This window comes from Camelus bactrianus, chromosome 3 (genome assembly GCF_048773025.1).
Source record: "Camelus bactrianus isolate YW-2024 breed Bactrian camel chromosome 3, ASM4877302v1, whole genome shotgun sequence".
NCBI classification, from domain to species: domain Eukaryota; kingdom Metazoa; phylum Chordata; class Mammalia; order Artiodactyla; family Camelidae; genus Camelus; species Camelus bactrianus.
Genome location: NC_133541.1, coordinates 138,206,787 through 138,228,631, shown reverse-complemented (window position 1 = coordinate 138,228,631; position 21,845 = coordinate 138,206,787). Strand labels below are relative to the sequence as shown.

The following is a 21,845-nucleotide window of genomic DNA, read 5'->3' as shown; positions in this document are numbered from 1 at the left end:
TCCCTCGTCTGTGAGATTGGGACGTTGGTATCTGCTTTGTAGAATTGTGAGAATTAGAAATTATGTAAAGTGTTTACCACAGTGGGTATGTCAAGAGGGCTCATAAACTTTAGCTGCTGTTTGGTGTGAAGCCATCATTTTATAGTCTTTGGCAATTACTAAGAAACAGGAAAATAAGGAAAGCTGGTTTTATGCTGAAAGTTATTTGAGGAGGTTCCATAGTTCCTATAACCATAATTAAGCATCAGAAGAGTCAGAACTGTTACACAGTCGCCCTGAACGAACGTTAAGCCAAAGAATTTTTTGTTACTTCATATATGTTGGGGCCTAAGGGGATCCAATACTTATATGCATGTTGTCTCCAGCAGCCAACTGAGAGATGACACAAATGAGTAGGCAGGCAACAAATGTCTTCTTTGTTACTGATGAAGCCACGTTCTCCATGAACTTCAGGGCTGTGGGAAAATGCGTGTCATGATACTGTGTCCCAGAATTAGAGACTCACTCTGTCCCAGGTAGCTCTGGGCCACAGCGAGCCTTCCCTTGAGAGGATCTGCCCCATCATGCACAGTGCTGTCCTGCCATGGAGCTGAGCATCCCGTGTGCTTCCCAAGTGTGGCCAGCACTGGAAGGAAAGGAACGGTTTCACATACCCTGCTTGTCTCTCTGGACTCACACCTCACTCTGTTAGTGTGATAAAGGCTAGCTGTGGGCCATGGGTCTGTGGTGTGGAGAAGCACTCTCCGTGGCCAAGAGGAGTGGGGAGGAGGCATCCCCTCCCTCAGTTTAAACAGGCTGTGGTATGGAACAGAAGGTTGCTCCCCAAGTGTTTATAAAAGGAGAAATAATGATTTACTTTGGGACATAGTCTAGCCAGGAAATATAGAAGATGATTAGAAAGGAGACTTGTAAATCACTTTAATATTAAGTTGACATTTGTAGAGCACCAATAATTTGCTACATTCTTTTCTGAGAGTTTTACAGAAATGAATCCTTCAATCTTCTAAACAATCGAGTAAGGAATGTTTGATTTTTATCCTAGTTTTACAGTGTGGAAATTGAGGCACACAGAGGGTAAGTAAGTTGGCCAAGGTCACAGAGCTAGTAAGTGGCAGAGCTGGTATTTAAACCCTGGCTGTCTGGTTTTGAGGCTCCCAGGGATTGGCTTTGGGTGTTTAGAGGTATCTGCATCCCTGGATCTCTGTACCTCTGTGCATCAGTTTGCCCAATAAGGACAGGGAAAGGAGATTTACACAGGTGCTCACTGTCGTGTCTCAGCCACTGTCCACGAAGAGTGCACCGTGATTAGCGTTAATTGTTTTCCAGGCAGTAGATCTGTTGGGATAACAGAAATTTAGTCCATTGAATTAATCTAGAAACCATTCCTGTTCTGCTTTGTCCATGGTTGCCATGTCACTGCCTGCCCGTGATTAGGCCGTGGATGAGAAACTGTACTCATGGTTGAACTCTGATATTTCAGTCTTGTTGATAGTTTCACATATTCTGTTACATTAATAAGTTAAGTTTCTGGTTTTCTTGCATCAGTGTCTCGTGAGTTTGGTTAATGTGAAACCAGTCCATGGGAGCCCAGGGGTGCTGACGGTATAATTTCTGAGCACGTTGTGGCACTTCTACACTTGCAGTCCTGACGAGGATGTCCGCCTTCCTCACTGATTTCTCCCAAGAGCAGTTTCCTCTCCCACCCCAGTATGTGAGGCTGTAAGCTCTCTGAGTAGGCCAGTCAGCGGACAAGTCCACCAATCAGAAAATGATGAAGTACCCGGAAGTGGGTTTAATAGAAGAAAAGGGCTTCCAGGTAGTTCGATGGGCTGTTCGAGTCCATTTGGTTAAAAGCTGTTCACTGTCTGTGGTTGAGCTGATTCTTTGCTGTTGAAAAGTCTGGATTAGATGAAGGGATTTTAAAAGCAGACAGGAGTGATTTCAGGTGGTACGTCCACACCGGTGAGAAGTGATGGATGACCGCCTGTGTGAGGCATAGACAGAGTCTTACAACCTTCATAAAACAGCTTTAAAAGCTCTTCCATCTGAGTGCACTTCATAAGGTGTCCAGATCATCACTGGTCATGCTGAGAGGGCAAATAACTGATGATGGCATAAAGGACACGGAGGCATCAAAAAGATCTCAGTCATGTTCCCTGTTTAAAGGATGTGGCACAGTGTAATATATTTGAGCTGGTTTTTCACTGAACAATTTTTCGTGTTTTCTGGGACTCCCAGCTCCCAAAGTTTCCACGCAGCTGCATGTCCCCTCAATGCAGCTCTGTCAGCACCTGTCCTGGGCTGACGTGGTGTCACGTGGAGCAGGATGGTCAGTGTCCCTGGCTCCTCCGAGCTCCGTCTCCTCATCCGCTGTGCTGGGCTTCTCATCCGTGTCTACTTAGAAGGGTTGCTGAGAACCACACGTGATGGTTGTCAGGGGTGATTTGTCATTGTCCCTGTGTTTGACATATAGTCAGTATTCGATAGAAACACATGTTTTTTATTATAGTTCTGGCTTCTACATTGCAGTGGTTTTTAGTCTGCATTTTTTTTATAACTTTTTTCTTATTTTTAAATAAGCACTATTTGGGGGGGGAGATTAATGGGGATTGAAGCCAGCACAATTTGTGCATGCTAAGCAGGTGCTCTACAACTGAGTAATACCCACCCTCCTTGTCTGCACTTAAAAATAAATATTGCAATACACAAAATAGCTCTTAAACACCATCATGGGACCTATTTTCTGTATAGACAATTGAATACATATGCTATTTCAATAAGAATAAATGTTGGGACATATCTTTCTGAATCTGTTTACTTGTTTAAAAACGATCATATCTAGTGATAAACACGATTCTTCGATCCAGTACTTCTTAGGGTCTGCTTTGACATCATTGGAAATTACATTCTACAGAGAAGGCAAATTGGGTCTCGTTGATATTTGGATGATTTAGCAGATGATCAATTCTTTCAAAACTTGACAGTTTTGTATTTTAAACTAACTGCAAAGTTATCTTCTAGAAGTTGGAATTCCTAAGCTTGTGAAGTGCTCAGTAATTCAGTGTGTATGTGTTTGTGTCTGTGTGAACGTGTTTGTGTGTGATTTCAGGAAGGTAGAAATAAGTTCCATGTAGCCCTCTGATACCTTCTTCCTCCAGTTCAAGATGTAGGCATATATTTACACAAGTAAATTGATATTCTTCAGTCATTTGACATATTGGTGGGAATACGAGGTCCTCACACTTGTTTCAGAAGTGTTGGGGAGCATCAGGTTTGAAAACAGGAGGGGAAAGAGGCAGGGAGGCCCTTCACACTTTGTGCAGGATTTGAGAAACAGTAGCTTTTCTTTTTTCTTCTAAAGCAAACTGGTGCTGAATTGTAACATACTATTACTCAGAATTGCTTTTCTGATCAGATACAAGTGCCTCAGAGTTTTCAAGGCAATATGAATGATGAAATCCGTTTTAGGAGTTATCTTTAAAGTAGTGTTAATTTTCAAGTAAAAGGCTATAGCCTGTTCTTTCTTCGAAGGGTAAAAGACGTTCTCATTGATTCAAGTGCATGATCAATGTGCTTAGTTTCTTTGGGGTTTTTTTCTTTTTTCTTAAGTGCTTGTTTCATTGTGGTTTGAATGAATGTTTAAAATTTCTGAATTTTGTTCTTTAGAACATGCTGATTTATCAGAACTGTTAAAAACCTGATTGATCTTTCGTCTTTGTTTGGAGGGGCACACTTTTGATTTCTGTTGTCTGTTAAAGAGGGAAATTCTTCCTCTAGCCTGCAGATCATTAAGTGAATGGTTTGCAGTGTGCCTTTAAAATTCTTTGAATGCTTTGAGCATGCTTGTCTAGTGAATTTTGAATTGACTCATAGTATTGACTTTGCTTTGATTCTGTGGCTTTTGCTCCTCTCCACAAGAATTTGAATTCTCTGTTGCATTTTGTATATGTGTTCTTAAAAGGGGAAGAAATTTTACATTTTTTACAAAGGTGGGTTTTCCTATCCCCTCTGAATGCCTTCTGTAATTGATACAGCGAAAATCTGTTATTGCAGTGCTTAATTATTTCATAAACTAATTTTTGGCTTAATCAGAAGCAATGAGAAAGAGTGATAATAAAAAATATGAAAACCTTCCTTCCTTTGAAGAATAGAAATCAGGTGGTCAGGCTCACGCATGTTTTGTGCTTGACACACTTACTTTCATATCATTGTGTATCATGATTCAGAGATGGAGTTGCTTCAGGTTTTACAGATTTTTGTTTTAACATTTTTGTTGAATTCTTTCTCCAGGCTGATTTTTCCTGTTGGGTTTGTGGAAAGCGTAGAAGGGAAACAAATTCTTTGTTTTAATTTCAGGAGGCCTGAGTTGCTGATGAGAAAAGAGTTGAGGGTGGGCTGAGGAAAAGAATGACACTCCCTCTCCTCCTGGCTGAAACTGATGAACTATGAAATCAATTAAGTGTATCAGTATTTGAACAATAGAATTCAGTGAGCCCAAACTGGCAAGTTATGCCCAGTGGAAAGTACTGAATTCACCTGCAGAATTAGGTGCTTTGCCAATTAGAAGCAGCTTAGAGCAATCAGAATAATTAGTTAATAGGATGAGATATAAAAGAATGTAATATCTTCTACTTGTGAAACTTTTCTTTGTTAAGTTGTGTAGAGCTAAAATTAAGTTTCAAGCGCCAGGAGTTAAGAGTCTGGGTGGTTCTGTGGGATCGTTATTCAGGGATGTGTCTAGATTCTGCTAGAGTGTCTGAAGCTGGCAGGAAAAGACACAGAGCTAGGATTTGTTATCCTAGGGTTTCCTCCATAATGGTTCCATATTGGTTACATGTGGGAGCCCAAGATTAGGTTAACAAATTGTAACAGACCCCAGCAGCATGTCAATGTCCAGAAGAAAAATGTGTGCTTAGTAACTGCTTTGCAAGCAGGAGCATGTGCATCCTCACTCTTGTCTCCTTGCCTTAAAAAGCAGAGACAATGCTTTGCTTGCATAGTTGATGCTTTAGATAGCACTCTGCTCATTTCAAAGCAAGGACCCAGGCCCTCAGCTATAAAAGCTGGGCTTGTGTGCTTTTAGATAGTCTATTATCCCCAAAACAAGGACCTGGCTGGTCTCGTGGTCTGCTTTGTAATTCACATATCTAAAGAATTTATCTTATTCCCCTCACCCCATGACTTCCCTAAAGATGCACTAAGCCTTTGTACTCATTGTGGATTCTACAATCTCTGTCTCCTCCCGTTTTTCCTCAAGTTCCTACTTACTATCACACAACTGTTAATGACTTTTTCCTTTCGTTATACACAGTAAATATAGGAGCATTTGAGAGGCTCATGGAGTTGGCTCCCTACATCTTCTCTTTTTCTGGACTTTTCCCACAGAGTCTTGAATAATCATTCCGTGTCGGTAAGACTTCTGCCAGCCATAACCCACAGTTCCAGGTGAGAATGATGCAGGCTTTATCTCTCCTACCCAAGGGAGAGAGAGAAGAGAATTGAGATCTGCTCCCTTTTGGTCCCTTCCTTCCCCAGGGACACTCCAGTTCACCTGCAGCCTTCTGGATTCTGCTGTCAGGGCCTCTGTCCCAGGACTGACTGCAGCCATTTTTTCCCTTGCCAACATTTCCTGTGCCTTTTAGAAGTTGGTCTCTTCTCTGCAATTCAACCCTGGCAGATGTGATGGTGGTCAGCGTGCTGGTGGGCAGTCACCTGGGGACTCCCAGGAGCCATGCTGATTCTCCTGAATCTCTCATTCGGGGTTACAGAACTGTCGAGCACCGGAGGAAGCCCATTCACGTGAGGGCAGTGCAGCATTGCATCACTTTCATTTTATTTTTGAAATTTCAGTGGAGAAATTATTTGTAGCAAACTGTTCCAGTTTTTTGGCTGACTGCTTTCCTCACCACCATTTCCTTGTTGGATGTGGTGCTTGTTTTAAGAACCAGGTTCCTTCTCTGGTTATTTCTAGCAGGTGGGCTTGCCGAATCCTTGATCTGCATTTGAAGCAGAATGCTTCATCTTGATGTCAAACTGATTTTCTTCATTCTGAATATTTCGTATACACTCAGCAACTGTTTCAAGTGAACTGCTCTTGTCCAATTTCGGTTAACTCACATTTGCTGATCTCCTGCTTTCATGCTGAGGGCAGTTTCTTCTTCCTGTAATAAAAGTTAGCAATTTGCATCTACTATGGGAAGGTACTGGCCCGAGGTGCTTTTGTTCTTAACAGTTTTAATACAATTCACCCATTAAAATTTACACCGGTTTTTACTCTATGCCAAGAAATGTGCATCCCAGTCAATCTTAGAATATTTTCATCCTCCTAACAGGAAACCCTGTATGTATAAGCACTCATTCCCATCTTCCCCATCCACCCCCACCCCCAGGGAGCCACTCTTCTCTCTCTGTGGATTTGCCTGTGCTGGACATTTCATTTAAATCGAGTCAATTCATGTAAATGGAACCATCTATTGTGACTGACTCCTTTCACACTGAGTAACGTTTTCAATGTTTGTCCACGTTGTTGCCTGGGTCAGTACTCCATGCTTTGCTATTGCTGAATAATATTCCACTGTATGGCTGGGCCCCTGTGTTTACCCATTCATCAGGTGATAGGCATTTTGGTTGTTTCTTCTTTTTGGCTGTGATGAATAATGGCACCTTGATCATTCCTGTAGGAGTTTTTATGTGGACATTTGTTTTCAGTTCTCTTACGTGTGTGCCCACAGAGCAGAATTGCTGGGTCATTCAGAAACCAACTGTTCAACTCTCTGAGGTCCTGCCAGGCTGTTTTCCAAAGTAGCCACGCTGTGTTACATCTCACCAGCAAGGGCGGCTATCTCTGATTCCTGTGTGTCCTCATTAGTTCTTGTTATTCTTTTTTTAAATATAATATTGTAGTGAGTGTGAAGCGGTTTCTCCTAGTGGTTTTGACATGATTTCCCTTACAGCTAATGATTTTGAACATCGTTTCATTGTGCTTATTGGCCATTTGTATATTTTCCTTGAAAAATACCGTTTCGGATCCTTTATTCATTTTTTAATTTAGTTGTCTTTTTTGTTGAATTATAGGAGCTCTGTTTTATTTGGAGATACAAATTCCTAATCAGATAAATTATTTGAAAATATTTTCTCCTGAGTGTTGTTTTTTCACTTTCTGGATGGTGTCTTTTGAAGCGAAGTTTTAAATTTGATGAACTCAAATTTATCTCTGTTTTCTTTTTTCCTTGTTCTTTTGGGGCAATATTTAAAATCTGAGGTATTTGATTTAAAATTTACATATAAAATATCTTAATTCTTAGGACCGTCCTAGAAGACGGGTGCTGTTGTTGTCCCCAGTCTATGGATAGGAGGCTGTGATGCAGAAAATTTCACTGACTTATGAGTGTCAAAGCTACCCAGTGCTGTGGGAGTTCAGAGCATCATGATTGTCCCCAGCATGTATGCTCCTCACCACCATGCTCCACTACTGCCTGGAATCGTCAATGAAAAAGTCTTTCCTTTTTCGGTTTCTTGTTTGTTTGTTTTCTCATTGGGAACCTCATCTCCTCATTTTCCTTTCGGATATCAGTGTAGGTTTATTTTAGGTCTCATGTAGGCAGAAGCATTGCTATCAGTTAACTTCTTTATTACTCACTCTCCGGTGATCATTGTTGCTATTTGACCTAATCAAGTCATGCTTAAGTCTTTCCTGCTCATGACACTGAAAAGAGTCATGACTTACAGAATGCTCAGAGAAGAAAATAATTGATTGATTTTATTTTGCTACCCAATTAAACCAATCAAATAAAAACCCCGGTGTTGACACAGTCGGTAAGCCCTCCAGAATAGGGTCACTGTCTTCCTTGTGTTTCATTTGTTTGGTCACAGTGTCTGGATAGTGACTTGCTGTCCAGCAGTTTTGTGAATGGTGCTCGTGAATCATTGTAAGGACAGAATTTTGACAACAGACTGTATTGGTCATTTCACGAGGGAAAAGATAATATAGAAATACTGCTCAGATCTATTTTAAAATTAAGATTGGAATGTTGAGAAGAGTTCAAGAAACCATACAAAGATCTTTTTCACTTATTTTAGATCTATCTTAGGCACATTATGATTACATAGCAGAGTAACTTATCAACTAGATTTGACAAGAGGGGTGTATTATTGATTATTTGTTTTAGTTGAAATATTCTACCTGGGAAAAAGTAATCAGTGCCCATAAATGAACAAATATGTTGGTATTTCTATGTAACATGGGAGCAGACTTCATATGTTTCTATATAATATATATGACTATGTGTTTTAATCTGTCTGTCAGTGTATTTATATTTTTTCAGCAATGTTCTAACTTTAGAATTCTTCTAAGAAAATCACCCCCGATTCTAGTGCATTTTGTACTGTGTATCCTTTCTTATGCATGGGATTCCACTGTCTCCTCAGTGAGGAATTTCCTCCCCTACTGAGGTAGTAGCAGAGTTAAAGGAACTGTGATTTCTAGGCCTTTGCTCTCCTTGTGTTTGCATTTGGCTGTCAATCGGGAATTTCCCTTTCTTGAATTTTCATTGCTCAATTAGAATTTTTGAAAATAAGTGTTAATATGTTGTATTTGTCTCCCTAGAAACTTGATGTGTTTGTGCTTTTCAGTTTTCAATTTCTTAAAAATGTAAATGCACTCTTGTTTTTAAGTAGTCCTTTTTCACTAGATATTTGTTTACCTCTTTATAGTTTAAATACATTTTTTCCAATGAATGAATCGGTGTGCATGTTTTAAAAGATACCTTACTTTTTATTTTCCTTATCATAACAATTATATTCATTCTAGAGAATTTAGAAAATAAGGATAAACACAGTAATAACTAAAAAATGGCCTCTAACCTCACCTAGAGATAAGTTGTAAAGTTTCAAATTGAGAATTACAAGTCCTCTCATGTTGTTCTTCTTTTTCAAGATCGTTTTGGTTACTGAGACCCTCGAATTCCCATATGAATTATAACAGCAGCTAATCAGTTTTTGCAGAGGAGCCAGCTGGGATTGTGATCGAGACCACGTAGAATATACGGATCACTCTGGGGAGCACTGCCATTCCAAGAGCACTGTCTTCTGATCCAGTAATGTACGTGGCGTGTCTGTCCAGGTATTTAGGCCTTCTTTAATTTTTTTTCAGCAATGCTTTGAGTTTACAGAATATTATTTTACTTTTTTTCTTTGCCTTTATACTGAGAACATGTGTGCAAGGTACCGGGATCAGAAGTGTATTTTAGCCCGGCCCCTTGCTGCCAAAATGGTCGCTGCACTCTTGCTTTGCCTTGTGTACAATCTTGCACAAAATAGGACCTCAGTAACTCTCTCTTGAATGAATGATTATATGATTGTAGGATGATGCTTGAGAGTCCTTGTGATGATTTTTTCCTCCAGCCTTTCCCCAATTCTTAACTATGCCCTTTCTCTTTCTAAACTCCAGCCTGGGTTTCAGCCTGCCTGTGGCATTGATTTTCCCTGTCTGTAGACTCTTCCTTTCACTGGTTCAAGATAATGTTTCATGTGGGCTGTGGAAACTTGCTAGATGTCAAGAAAGAGCAAATCCATTGCATGGTATTATTTTTACAGTGTCGTATTTTATCGATTGAAATTAAATCAGGCTGACCCCCTGAGCCCTCCCGTGAGCTCTTTTCACTTTCCTACATCTGATACTGCTCTGGTTGCTACATGTGCCATTCCCACAGCCTTGGTTTTTGAGTTGAGTAAGTCATCATCAGTGGAGCCCTCTCTTTAAAAGATGAAGAGAACATTGTCTCCTTCTCCCTGGTTGGGGACTTGGATGAGATGAGATACCAGATAAAGAATGGAGCTCCACCTCATTCTGACCCCCGCTCTTTCCGTTCCGTTCTCCAGTGGAAAATAGTACAATTCAACAGTATAAAGATTGATTGTGAGCTAATGAGATAGACAAGACATCCGATCATTTATTAAATATTCTTTCATGCCAGAAACAAATGTATTACACACACAAAAATCACACAAAGCATGATAATATCGTGCTTACAGACGTGTGTCCGAGTTCGAGTCCTGCTCTGGAGTGACCAGTACTGTGAGGTGGAGAACTGGTAGGACGGCTTAGGCTCTCCAGGACTGGTTTTCTGTCCTGCAGTGATGGGGCTCGCTTGGCTTCCCTCCACAGTAGAGGTGCTGTGGGTTGTAACTGTCACGCGTGCACAACTGCTCGTTCCTCCTAAGTGCAGGAGAGCATAGCTTTTGCGGTGACGGCTTTATAACAGCCCCGTGTAGACTCTCAGTGCTCCGAAGGGATGCCTTGTGGTTTGGAGATGGGATTCTCATTTCTGTAAATACCCAAGGATTGCGGTATTGAGCCCTGCTGATTTGAATCTATTCTTTAGAAAGTACATATTGTAGATATATTTTTCAAGCATGTGTGATTTTTTCTTTTATTATTTATAGTTCTACCCTCTCATCTCTTGATGTGACTTTTCATGGAATCCAGGAAACAGTCCTAAGCTACCTGCCTCTTCACTCTTCTACGTGGTGGTTTCCTTCCCTGACTAGAAGAGGGTTTTGCACAGGAACTTTTATTTGTTCCCCTTTTCTTGGAGTCTCTCTTTCGGTCTGCCCATCTCTCATCTGTCCATCTGTCCATTTATCTACCCACTCATTCTTCTGACTTGTTCCAAAAAGCATTATAGGCAGCTTACAGAAGAACAGATACCAAATAAACACGTAAGAAAATGGGGCCAAGTTCAAAGTGTGAGGCTAGGAGGCGAGCCTGTGTGAGGGTTGCAACCGTGAGACACACGCCTCTGCCCTGTGACTTATAAGATCGACAGCAAGAGTGTACATGATGTTCCCAGCAGACACAGGTTAACAGGGTTTGTGGGAGATGCTCACTGGCTGTGAAATAAATAAGTGGCTCATGAGAAGCCCAACCTTTCCAGCTACAAAGGCTTAGGGGAATATTTTGAGTGTCTTCCAAAATCAGGGTATTGCATTGTTTCTTATGTCAGAGTTCTATGTATAGTTGGTTACATTCTATACCTGGAAATTTCTCCAAAACTCCTTACCAAGTGAGTGCCATTGCTTGGGAATGGGGTGGTTCTGCTCATTGACAGGGGTTGGCCAGAAACCGAAAATGACAGCTTCAAAGGTGCCTGGGATTTGTCAGTTATGTTTTGGCAGTGCTGTAGATTTCAGGAAATGCTTTCACACTTTCTCTCCATCTGAGGCGGCAGCGTGCTCTCTTAGCAGCATCAGGAGCTCAGAGCCACGGGATGTTGGGGGCTGACTGCACTGCCTTCAAGACAGCCAAGCTAGTCACTGCAGGCTTGGTCCTTTCACATAGTGCATTTCATGTTCTTTAGTAGAAGGTTTCAACAGGGACTTAATTAACTGAGTTAATTAACATTTAATAAATATGAAGCTTTGATGAAAAGACGGTTATAGGCGGAGTATAAGTTGTGAACACTTTGAAAACGGTTTCATTACTGAAATTTCAGTAGGGAAGATACACAGTTTATCTTATTTATGCCTCTCTTTTAAAGTAACAAAGAAACAAGACAGAAAAGGCAGAGGATGATTTCTGTTCTTCCTCTCGGCTTGCAGGTGCCCTCACATCCAGTGGCATCCATCCAGACACCAACACTGACACTGGCCATGCTCAGAACTGCCTCAGCCCTGAAGACACAAGTGACAAATAGAAGGGGTCCGCGCCCTGTTACATCAGGTGCTCTCACTTTGTGGGTCCTTATGTAACTGCGCGGTGTTAATCAGGATCGCCCGTTCTACATTGTGTGGCGCTGCTGCGGTGTTTCCTAGTTATTTGTTTCTGTAAGTACTCGTGTATTATTCTCCAATGTGTGTTACTACACATCTAAAAATGCTTTTTTCAGATGAAAAATGATGTATATTTAATATAATAAGTCTGAAAAAAGGGACAAAAAAGGCTATCCAGTTCCCACTACTCAGAAATAATAATTAATACTTTAACATCTTCTTTCTGTTCTTTTCATCAGTGTGTATCAGCTCTGTCATAAAAACCAGTGAGCACTCTGTGCCTGTTTACTGTGTGGAGACCTCCATTTTCCATTCGGCTTATTACATGTTTTTCTACAATATTCTATCTCCCCTGGCATGATTTTTAATGACCAGTATAGCATTATGTCTTGTGGAGGCATCGTCCATTTTACTTCGGGCTTAAATAAACTTTTAAATTCCAAGTGTACTTAACTGAAATACTGAAAAGAGACCTGTGGTGGTACCGAAAGAGCCCTACCTCCCTTCCCCTTATTTCCTGAGTGTAAAAGCTGTTGCCAATGTGGTGTATATATTTCATGACCTTTATGCCTATGACATATATATATACCCATACATACATACATATATACATATGAGAAATCTATGTATATGTGTGTATATATGCTTTTTTGAAAAATAAGGCCATACTATATGTTTTCTGCAGCTCGCTTTATTCACTCAGGGGTATATCATAGACGTCCTCCCACTCCAGACTCACCCGGTCCTTTCAGATAGACTGGAGGGGTCTCCTGATGTGCAGGTGTGGTCTCTTGTGCAAGGACACCATTGGTGGGAGAGTGCTGTGGACAAGGCCCTGGGCCACGGGGAAACGCCGGCCCCCTCAGTGCCCACAACTCGCCGTGATTTACCGCATCATTGTCTTGATGGTGGACACTTAAGTTTTCTCCATTTTCCACTGTCAGAAAGGATGTTTGACTGGCATCTTTCTTTAACAAATATTCCTGTGATCTTGTATGAGCATGCCTTTAGTTAAGTCTTCTGGAAATTTAGTCCCTGGATGTGACATTTATGTTCATCACAGGCTACTTTCAAGTGACTAGAAATTCCTTCTCCAGTGTGGAATGAAAAATGTAGAATTACTTATGTAACCAATTCTCTATTGCTGGATATGATTTCACTTCAGCTTTTCTTCCCACCAGTGTAACCACTACATCTATTTGAACTGATTTTTTTTCTAAACGAAACGATTCCTAGAAGTGGGGTTGAATCAGTGTGTACACACGTTTTCAGAGTTTACATATCCACTGACATGTCATCCTCCAAAAAGGTCACTCACAGTTTTTTCTCCCACAGATGGACACTAGCTACAATATCTTTTAAAAATATTTACCAATAAGATGAGCAAAAGTGCTTTTTCATTGTTTTAGTTTGCATTTGATGACCAGTGAGGTATTGAGCATTTTTCACTCATTAGCCATCTGACTTTTGAAAAGTGAATGATCCATTTTGTCCTTTGCACAAATTTAAGTGAGGAAGCTTCTTTTTGATTTGTGACAGCTCTTTGTATGTTATGAACATTAATCCCTTGTCTTCATCAACATCTATCACAGAGTTTTTCCTTGTCATTTCTTTCGTTTCATTTTGTTCAGTAGGTTTATATTTGTTGTGGCTCAAAATATTCTTAAGATAGTAAATGTCTTCCTTTTGGGTTTTATCTTTGTTATTATTCTTAGAAATACTTTCTTATAATGGTATAAATCTCTTATGTAGGTTTATTTAATGTCTAAGATGGAGATGATAATAGTACTTGTTATAGTGAGGAGAAGTTGAATTAATGTGAGCAATGAGTTGTATTTGCTGTTATTAGTATTTTAATATTTAAACCACTATCTGTAATTTTTTTGTGGTCATTATGACAGGAATAGAATTTGTTCTTTCCAGGTGATTCTCTGATTGTCCCAGGACAATTATTGAATTCACAATTTGCTCTTTGATTTGAAATCCCACATGCACAAAATACTTATGTACACTAGAGTCTCTTTTTGAGCTCATGCTATATTTCTGTCAATCATACTTCCTTACTCCAGCGCCATATCTTACATATTGTAAAAATTAATTATTATCTGACAGTGCGATATTTTTTTGTTCTTTTCTTCCATCCCAAACTTTCTTGGCTATTATTATGACTTTATTATTCCTAAAGAATTCTAAAATATTTTGTTCAAGTTAAAAAAAAGTCAGATAAGAGTATTCATGGGATTTTTATTGTTTTGAATTATTTTTAGGAGAACTTCCATATTTACAAAACTGTTTTCCTCCATGCAATATGTTGATGTCTCTACATTCACACCTCTTATTTACCCCTCAGTACAGTCCTGTAGTTTTCTCCATGTACAACATGGGCATTAATTTTGAGTTTATTCCAGATTATTGTTGATGTTTTTCTTAATTTTTTAAGTGAGAATTTTTTGCTATTATATTTTTTAACTGTTTAAACTGACACCTAGGAAGGCAGATTCGGTTTGTAAATACTCACTTTGTAACAAATCATTTAAAATTGTAAGTATTAAGTAATTGTTCCAGGATCCTTTCTTTTGTGTTTTTAAATATTTGTTTCCAATATTATCAAAATGGTCATAGCTAAGAAGTATAGGTGTGGAGACTGATGGAGAGAGGTAGTGTGGCTCATGTACAAACTGTGAGCACTTTCATGGCTGCCTTTAGGCTGGAGAAGCCCCAGAAGAGCCCAGGTTAGACCAAGGGTGGCTTTGTATGCACTTGAAAGCCAGCTTTCCTACCTGTATGGTGAAGCCTGGTGGGCGTGGCAGGTAGATGATCAAGGTCTGATCAAGGTCATTGGCTGCACAGAGCACTGTGTCTGTGAGAACTGGAGTCCATCGCCATGGGAAATGCTTGGCGCCAGGAACACTGCAGGGGAGCTGGGGAGTCTGTTTGTTAAGGATTTCCCAGTCCTGGGAGTGGGAAGATCAGACTCTGCATTCAGATCTGAGTTTGAATTCATCCTCTCTTGTTTACTGGTCCTCTGACTTTTGTCAAGTTATCTACCCTCTTTGAACTCCTATTTTCTTATCTCTCAAAATAGGAGAATTACGGCCTGCTGCTAGAGTGTTTGATCAGGATAAATGATTTGTTTCTATAAGATGCCACGTACAGTCACAAGCTCAGTGAGAAATGGGCTGTCACCTCTTCATCTGCAACTCAGTGCTCGACAGGACATCGGGGCAAAGCCAGTCCGTAATTTGTTTGTGATGCAAGTAGGAACAAAATTAATGTCTTGCCTTTCACTTGCAGTATCTTACTCCTTTGCTTCATTTACTTCTTTCCTCCTTTCCTTTCCCCTCCTCCACCAAAAGATCCTGAGACTCTCTCAGAACACTTGATTCAAATTACTTTAAAGGGTGTCTCATCCTCATGAAATAACAGTAACTTAAAAAAAATCTGTACAGATCCCAGACGTCATTGTATTTGATTTACACACACACACGCACACCCACCCACACACACAATCAGCCTACCTACCACTTGCTGAGGGAGAAGGACCAATTTTTCTGAGTTTTCATTCACTGAGCGTGAGAGCAAAGTCTCTTATGCAGACTTTCACCTTGCTTAGTGCATGGTGTTTTTAATTGGATTTCTGCTTTGTGGCCATAGAACTATTCTTATAAAAGAGAGGATGTGGAGACATAGACATTCTGCTGAGATATTGGTGTCAAAATATTTGAGTTGGAAAGGACTTAGGACAGCATAGAGTCGTAACATTTTATGGGTGAGAATCCATGATGGTGTAACTTGGACAAGAACCCGGGTCTTCTGTCTTCGTGTCCACGTGGATGAAGAGGCAACAGGGAGGGAGATGGCAGGGATCCTTCTTGCTTGAGTTCCAGGGTCTTGCTAGTTTTCATTGCTCAGCTGTCTTTAGTTTAGGTCCGTGTGGCCTCTCATGGGAAGGTCAATCTGTCCTGAAAGACTGAGTTTCTAATCAGCAAAAAGCCCTGGACCCACTCATATTTCCCAGAGTTTTTCTGCTGTCCTGCTGACAGTTTATATAAATGATACCTAAGAAACTACTGGATATAAAATCCTTATTGTTATCATTTGCCCTCAAGTTCCATAGGAATGGGGTGCTGTCTCAGGCTGTCTAAGGCTAGATCTGAACAAAGATAGGGTGATAGGCTGTGCTGCTGGACCCTCCCCAGTCGAAAGGGATTTCCACCTTAGTTTTTAGAATCAGACAGATGAGTTCAAATCTTGCCTTTACCAGTTATTAGCTTTGTGAACTTGGGGAAGAAAATGTACTTGTTTGTGTCCAATTTTCTTTATCTGTAAATAAGTTCAGTATTTATTTTAGGGTTTTTGTTTTAGAATTGAATGAGCTAATTTCCTCATTTATACCTAAAATACTGATCGCGTGGTTCTATGCTGGTGCCTTGGTAGAAGATTACTAAGGGACTCAGCAGTGAGAATGCAGGTGGGGGACCCCTGGATCATAGAGCTTATATTCCAGGATATGCTTGTAAAAACTGGATGTGCAGTGGATTTTTAGTAAATGTCCATTCCTTTCCTTATCCACATTGATTGTGTATATATCTTTGTACAATATATGAACAATTTTTTATTGCAATTTAAATATCTTTGTAGTATTTAAATTATGTAGCTATAACAAAATACGTGAAATAAAATGATTTGTCTTTTATTTTCTTTTCAATATGCAAAACAAAATAAAATAGTAAAGAAAAAAAGGTTTTGAAGGAGTAGAAATAATTTTATTTCTGTGGAATCAATTCCCTATGTTAGGTTTTTTAGTTGTGTTGTTAAACAGCATATAAAATTGATAGGTTGTGACTTCAGTGTTCATAGCTAGGTGAGTGTAGTTTCTTTTTGTGGTTGTCTTTGATGAATTATTTGAACTAGATCATAAATGATGTGAATGTTACATATTGGAAACGAGGAAAGAGTGGAGACATACTACCTCCAATGCAGTCATCTTGTTACCAAGTCGAAACTCGTACTGCTTGCTGTATGACAGGCCAATAAATCGGGAGATTGAGGTGTTGGAGCAAGGAATAGTGACTTTATTTGAAAAGCTGGCAGACCCAGAAGATGGCTGAATGACATGCTGGAGAACCGTCTCCCCCAAGTCAGAAATCAGTCCGCTTTTATACTAAAAAGGGGCGGGGATGTGGTTGGTTGTTGCAAACTTCTTGCGGTACGAATTGTTTCTCCTTGGAATTCTTTGTTCTTGCAGCTGTCCACGTGGGTCAAATCATGGTGCCCCTCTTAAACCTCCAAAAAAAACCAAAGTTGATTTTCTATTTTGCAACTTGCCATCTCAACATAAGTGCAGAAGAGTTAACATCGTGAAAGATCAGAGCCCGGAGAATAGGCTCTCCTGGATATTTCAGGCTAAAGGCAACTTTCTTTTACAAAAGGTACAGAGATACCAAGTCTGAGCCTAGAAAACAGCAAAGTTTTAAAGCCAAATGAACAGATCTAACATGCAGTCAAATTTATTCTTTTCTATTACAATTTCTTTTTCCACCACATAAATAATTTTAGTAAGAAACATGAGCAATTTTTTACTTTTGCTTCTTAGTAACGGATAAGTGGGCCAAATACATTTATGAGAGCAGGGATTCTGTGTGGGCATTGGGGTCACAGCAAACTCTTTTTGGGGGTGGTCGACTCTGCAACATGTCTGATGCCCCGTGGGTGTTGGTGAGGGACCCCATAACCAGGGGCTCTCTTCAGGAACCAGCATATGGGCATTGACCTCTGGAGACCATTTTCAGCTGCCGGAAATTTTTTCAGATAATGTGACTGAAAAACCACTTCAGCTGGTGATAATTAGGGAATAAAGGAAGAGGAAAAGGGCTTGGATTAGATTAGAAGAGAAGGACAGAATATCAGGGAACCTGGGGGCTTGGCAGTGGGTCCTTGGGAGAGAGGGGAGCAGAGGTGGGGAGGGGCACGGCTCTGGAACCAGCTCCTGCACCTGTCCCAGGGCCCAAGTCACACAGCTTTAAATTGGCCTAGGACGCTTTCCTGTCTGGATGTCACCCTGGGCAGAACCTTGAGAATCGAAGGTAAGGGGTGGGCAGCACTCACATAGGGGATCACTGAGGACTTCGTTCAAGTCCACGGTGCCTTTTCTGGTCATGTGTCTTCACTTGCCCTTTATCTTAGGATCTGAGGAGCAGGAGCAAGGAACGCAGGGAGAGATTCAGGAAGACATCTGACTGTGTTAAGAGACGACAGTCACAGCCACACGGGGAGCGAGGACACTTGCAGCAAAGTAAAACGACTTCACAACTATTGCATCAGAGCTGCCGGTGTGAGAGAGCCTAAGCCTGTCTCAGAGTGCAGGGGACAAGTGGAAAGGAATGGTAAATTTCCACTGACAGTTGAAATTTTGTTAAATAGACTGCTACTGTTGCTTGTATCACTTGAATGAATGCAGGCATATTTCTATGGGCATTTATATGTTCACTCAAAACCACCAGCCACTCTTGCCCCCATCGGGGATGGGCTTTCTCAAGCACAGTGTACCTCCTGCTTGGGTGGGCCATGCTGCGGGTCCTCGCCTGGGGCCGGGCTGCTACAGGGCACTGAGTCCCCGAGGCACGGCCTGCGAGACACGACAGGAACACCTCTGCTCTTGACTGAGGGCCTCCGTTTCCCCCTGCAGTGTAAGAATGCTGGTGACTGAGTTAGAAGCATGCTTCGAAGCTGTCCATGTCCTTGCCATCCAGAAGCGGACCCTGGGAGCTACCGAATTTCTCCAGAATGCGGTTTACATTCATCTTCGACAGGTGAGTTTATGTCCTTTTACAAGTGGAGGAATTACTGCAGTTTTCCTGGAACTTACTCACCACTAGTCCATCTGATTTTTCTGTGCTTGGATTCAATATGGCATGCTAAAAATTCTGGAGTCAGATCTTGAAACCCTGATGAAGAGGATTATTTTATTTCTTTATATGATAGTATTTTACTTACAAAATTCAGAGTTTTCGGTTCTTTCAAAAATTTTTTGGGGGGTTGGAGAAACAACTTTGCTCTTACCATCTTTGTGACCTGTTGCTTTGTGCCTCTCACCTGTCTTCTGTCACTTCTGAGGCGGTTCAAATTGTGACCCTGTCCGGGTTGTTCATGGTATAAAACATAAAGTCTGTAAAACTACAGTCCCATTTACTCCGAAGACATTCCAAAAATACTACTTAAATCTGGGTGTGGTTTTAAGAAGACAGAATCATTAGAACATGTACTTGCAGGTTGCTAGTGCAAAATCCCCAAATCAATAGTCTAGCACAACATCTAATATCTTTCTAATCTACCTTGGATTTGTATGGATAAGTGAAGCAGTTTGCTAAGAACTCAAGACCAGGGTTAGAATACAGGCTGGTGTAGCTCAGCAGGTCCTCCCAAGCTGATGCTCTGCCAGAGGGCGGGTCCTAGGGAAGAGGGCGTGTCCTCCCCTCCCTGAGCTGACAATTTGATGGGCAAGACCTTCATCAGGTGAAGAACTTGACTTTCTTCTAAGAACAGTGGGTTTGAAATCAGTCCTAAAAGCGTGGGAGTGACACAATCCCATTTGTCTCAAGTAGGGGAGAGTGGCTTTGGGGCCACTTGGGAGACTCGTGAGTCCAGGTGGGCAGTGTTGGTGGCTTCCACTTGACCGGTGGGATGGTCAGTGGGTAAAAGCGAACAGATTGAAGGCATGTTTAGATGGTAAAAAGAAAAGGATGAATGCTGTCTGTGAAGGTAGGATGGAGGAAGGAACAGGTTTCTGGGTGGATTAATGAGGTAAGTGATGATCCTGCTGTGCTCTGAGGAGGGAAAGCTGTAGAGGGAGTTCTGGGGGATAACTGATGAGTACAGCTGTGGGTAAAGTGAAAGGCTGTTAGATGTGTGGTTTGGGAGCTCAGGTGAGAGCCAGTAGTGAGTAGGGGGAGGGGAGAGAGACTTTCAAATCAGTTTGTCTTGTGAACATACAAATAAGAATGAGTAATGACACACTTAAAACCTCTATATTCTGTATTTAAAGCCCAGTAACATTTTGCTATATTGACTGCAGAGGTTCTTAATTTTTTTTTTAAGAGAAATAAAATAAATAGAAACAAAATAGTGGAGATAATGAACATCTTAGAGTTGATGTGTGTCCTTGTATGTATTTTCATACCTCATCTGTTTATAACCATAATCTACAAATAGATCGCTTGCTTAGCATAAGAGTTAAACAGAGGGACGTGACACACAGTGTTGGGGCTTGAAGCTGATCTTCTCGGGCAAATTAAGTCACCTCTCTGTGCCTTAGTTGCATCATCTGTGACTTCCCCCGGGCCCCTCATCACAGCTGATTTCCTAGACTAGATGTTGGGAGGGAGGCTGCTGAAGGGAATAAGAAGTGGCAACTTCTAGGGATATTGAAGAGAGAGAAAAAAACAGATTAAAGCCGATAAACTGAGTAAAAATACCCTCAAAACAGAAAGAATCCCGCAGTGTTTTGAGCCCCTTAGCGTAAGGGAAACAAAATCAGGTAGACCCAAAACTCTTGAGCATGTGAGTATTGTGGGTGGGTGGGTGTCATCAGAAAAGGGTTGAGAAAAGGCCTTTTCATTTCCCTAGACGTTTCCAGTAAGGATGGGGAGCAGAAGAGAAAACCCCCTGCTTCACAGTGGAAGCTGCTGTTTTGTGCAAAACTGACCAAAGTTTGGAGACCAGTCATCAGCGGTGCTGGCAAATGAAGAGACTTCGGGATTGGGTGGGGCACTTGCTGCGACTTTCAGGTGACCTGCTGGCTGGGGGCTGTGAGGCGGGCAGTAAGTTTGCAGGGTGACCCGGGCATAATCCCTGGCTCTGAGGCTGCTGGTCTGACTAGCAAACCTAGGCACCCGCAGTCCTAATGGGGCAGCTCGGGATGTGGCCTGGGACACCTGCTGAGCTGAGGGTGAGAAGAGGGCTTCCCTGAGGGGGTGTCATGCGGAGAGTGGGAACGTGTTCCTGCAGGGGAGGAAGAGCCTCTGAGCAGGGTGCTGGATGCACAGGCAAGACCAGCCTGAGCACGGAGGCTTCTGGGAGCCAGAAGTCATACAATGGCCCGAACCGCCTTGTTCCTGCGAGACTGCAGGGAAAAGATGCTGAAAAAGTAGGCAAGGGTCAGACCCTGTGGTGTTTTATGAGTGCCAGTAAAGGACTGGTCAGGCAGGCATGAGAGAACCCTGTGGGCGTCCCAGCTGGGGCGTCACGCCGGAGGGAGGAGCAGAGTTATAGACTTTGCCACTTATTAGCTGTGTGACTTTGAGCAAGATCACCCCACCTCTCTATATATATATCTTCGTCTGTAAAGTGACAGAGAGACAAGCTCGTGTAATCAGAAGGCTTAGTTTAGCTCTGATCCTCTGTGTCCAGTCCTGTCAGTGCTGCCCTGTGAGGTTCTGCAGCGGCTGCTCTTACCCTGAGAAGGGAGGGCGTAGAGGGACATTGTAGTGCCCGAGGGCAGGAAGGGGTTGCTTTAAAAGCAGACATGTTGCCGCCTGCAGCTGCAGGCCTGCAGGCAGTTTGGTTGAAGGTCCTGCAGGGGACTTTGGAGGCCTTAGGTCGTGGAGAGTACTTTGGACGCCTTAGCTTCGTCTTAAGTCTTGTTTTCCCTTGCGGACCGGATTTGCCTTTGCAGATTGATGCTGAAGATTTGGGCTTCTAGCAAATCTGTTTTCAGAGATGGGTATATACGTAAAATATCGTATAAATTAAAATGATTTATTTAACGTGTGGGACTTCGCAGCTGTTGGGAACAGCTCTGTTTTCCTGGTTGTCACGGAGGACACCAACGGTCAGCAGAGAGTGCGGGAAATCAGGTAGCCTGCAGTGCTGCTGCGGGGTTTTCTCCCGAGTAGAGCACTCTGCTGAGTTGACTCCTCTGAGTTTCGTTGCCAGATGAGCAGACAGCAAATAAATGAGTTCTGGTGGGATTGTATAATGTCAGGAAGAAAGAGGAAACCGTAGTTTTTCCAGACTAAAACAAGCTTTTGTTTCCTGATCCAGTGTGTTCCATTACAGAATTGATGAGTTGTGTCTAT

The 21,845-nt window shown here is 41.7% G+C and overlaps 1 protein-coding gene across 24 annotated transcripts in view; it reads left to right on the top strand.

Moving 5' to 3' along the window:
- The window catches only part of LOC141577158 (trafficking protein particle complex subunit 9-like), a 138,381-nt gene that overhangs the window by 94,335 nt on the left and 22,201 nt on the right, over window positions 1-21,845 (top strand). For 22 of the 24 annotated variants that reach the window (XR_012505816.1, XR_012505815.1, XM_074361294.1 and 19 more), the window contains 5 exons: window positions 8,936-9,121; window positions 11,599-11,823; window positions 17,018-17,201; window positions 17,956-18,155; window positions 18,458-18,581. The gene's annotated coding sequence lies outside the window, so the exon portion shown is untranslated. The remainder of the gene's footprint in view (window positions 1-8,935; window positions 9,122-11,598; window positions 11,824-17,017; window positions 17,202-17,955; window positions 18,156-18,457; window positions 18,582-21,845) is intronic. The other 2 variants (XM_074361287.1, XM_074361285.1) reach the window with 2 other exon arrangements.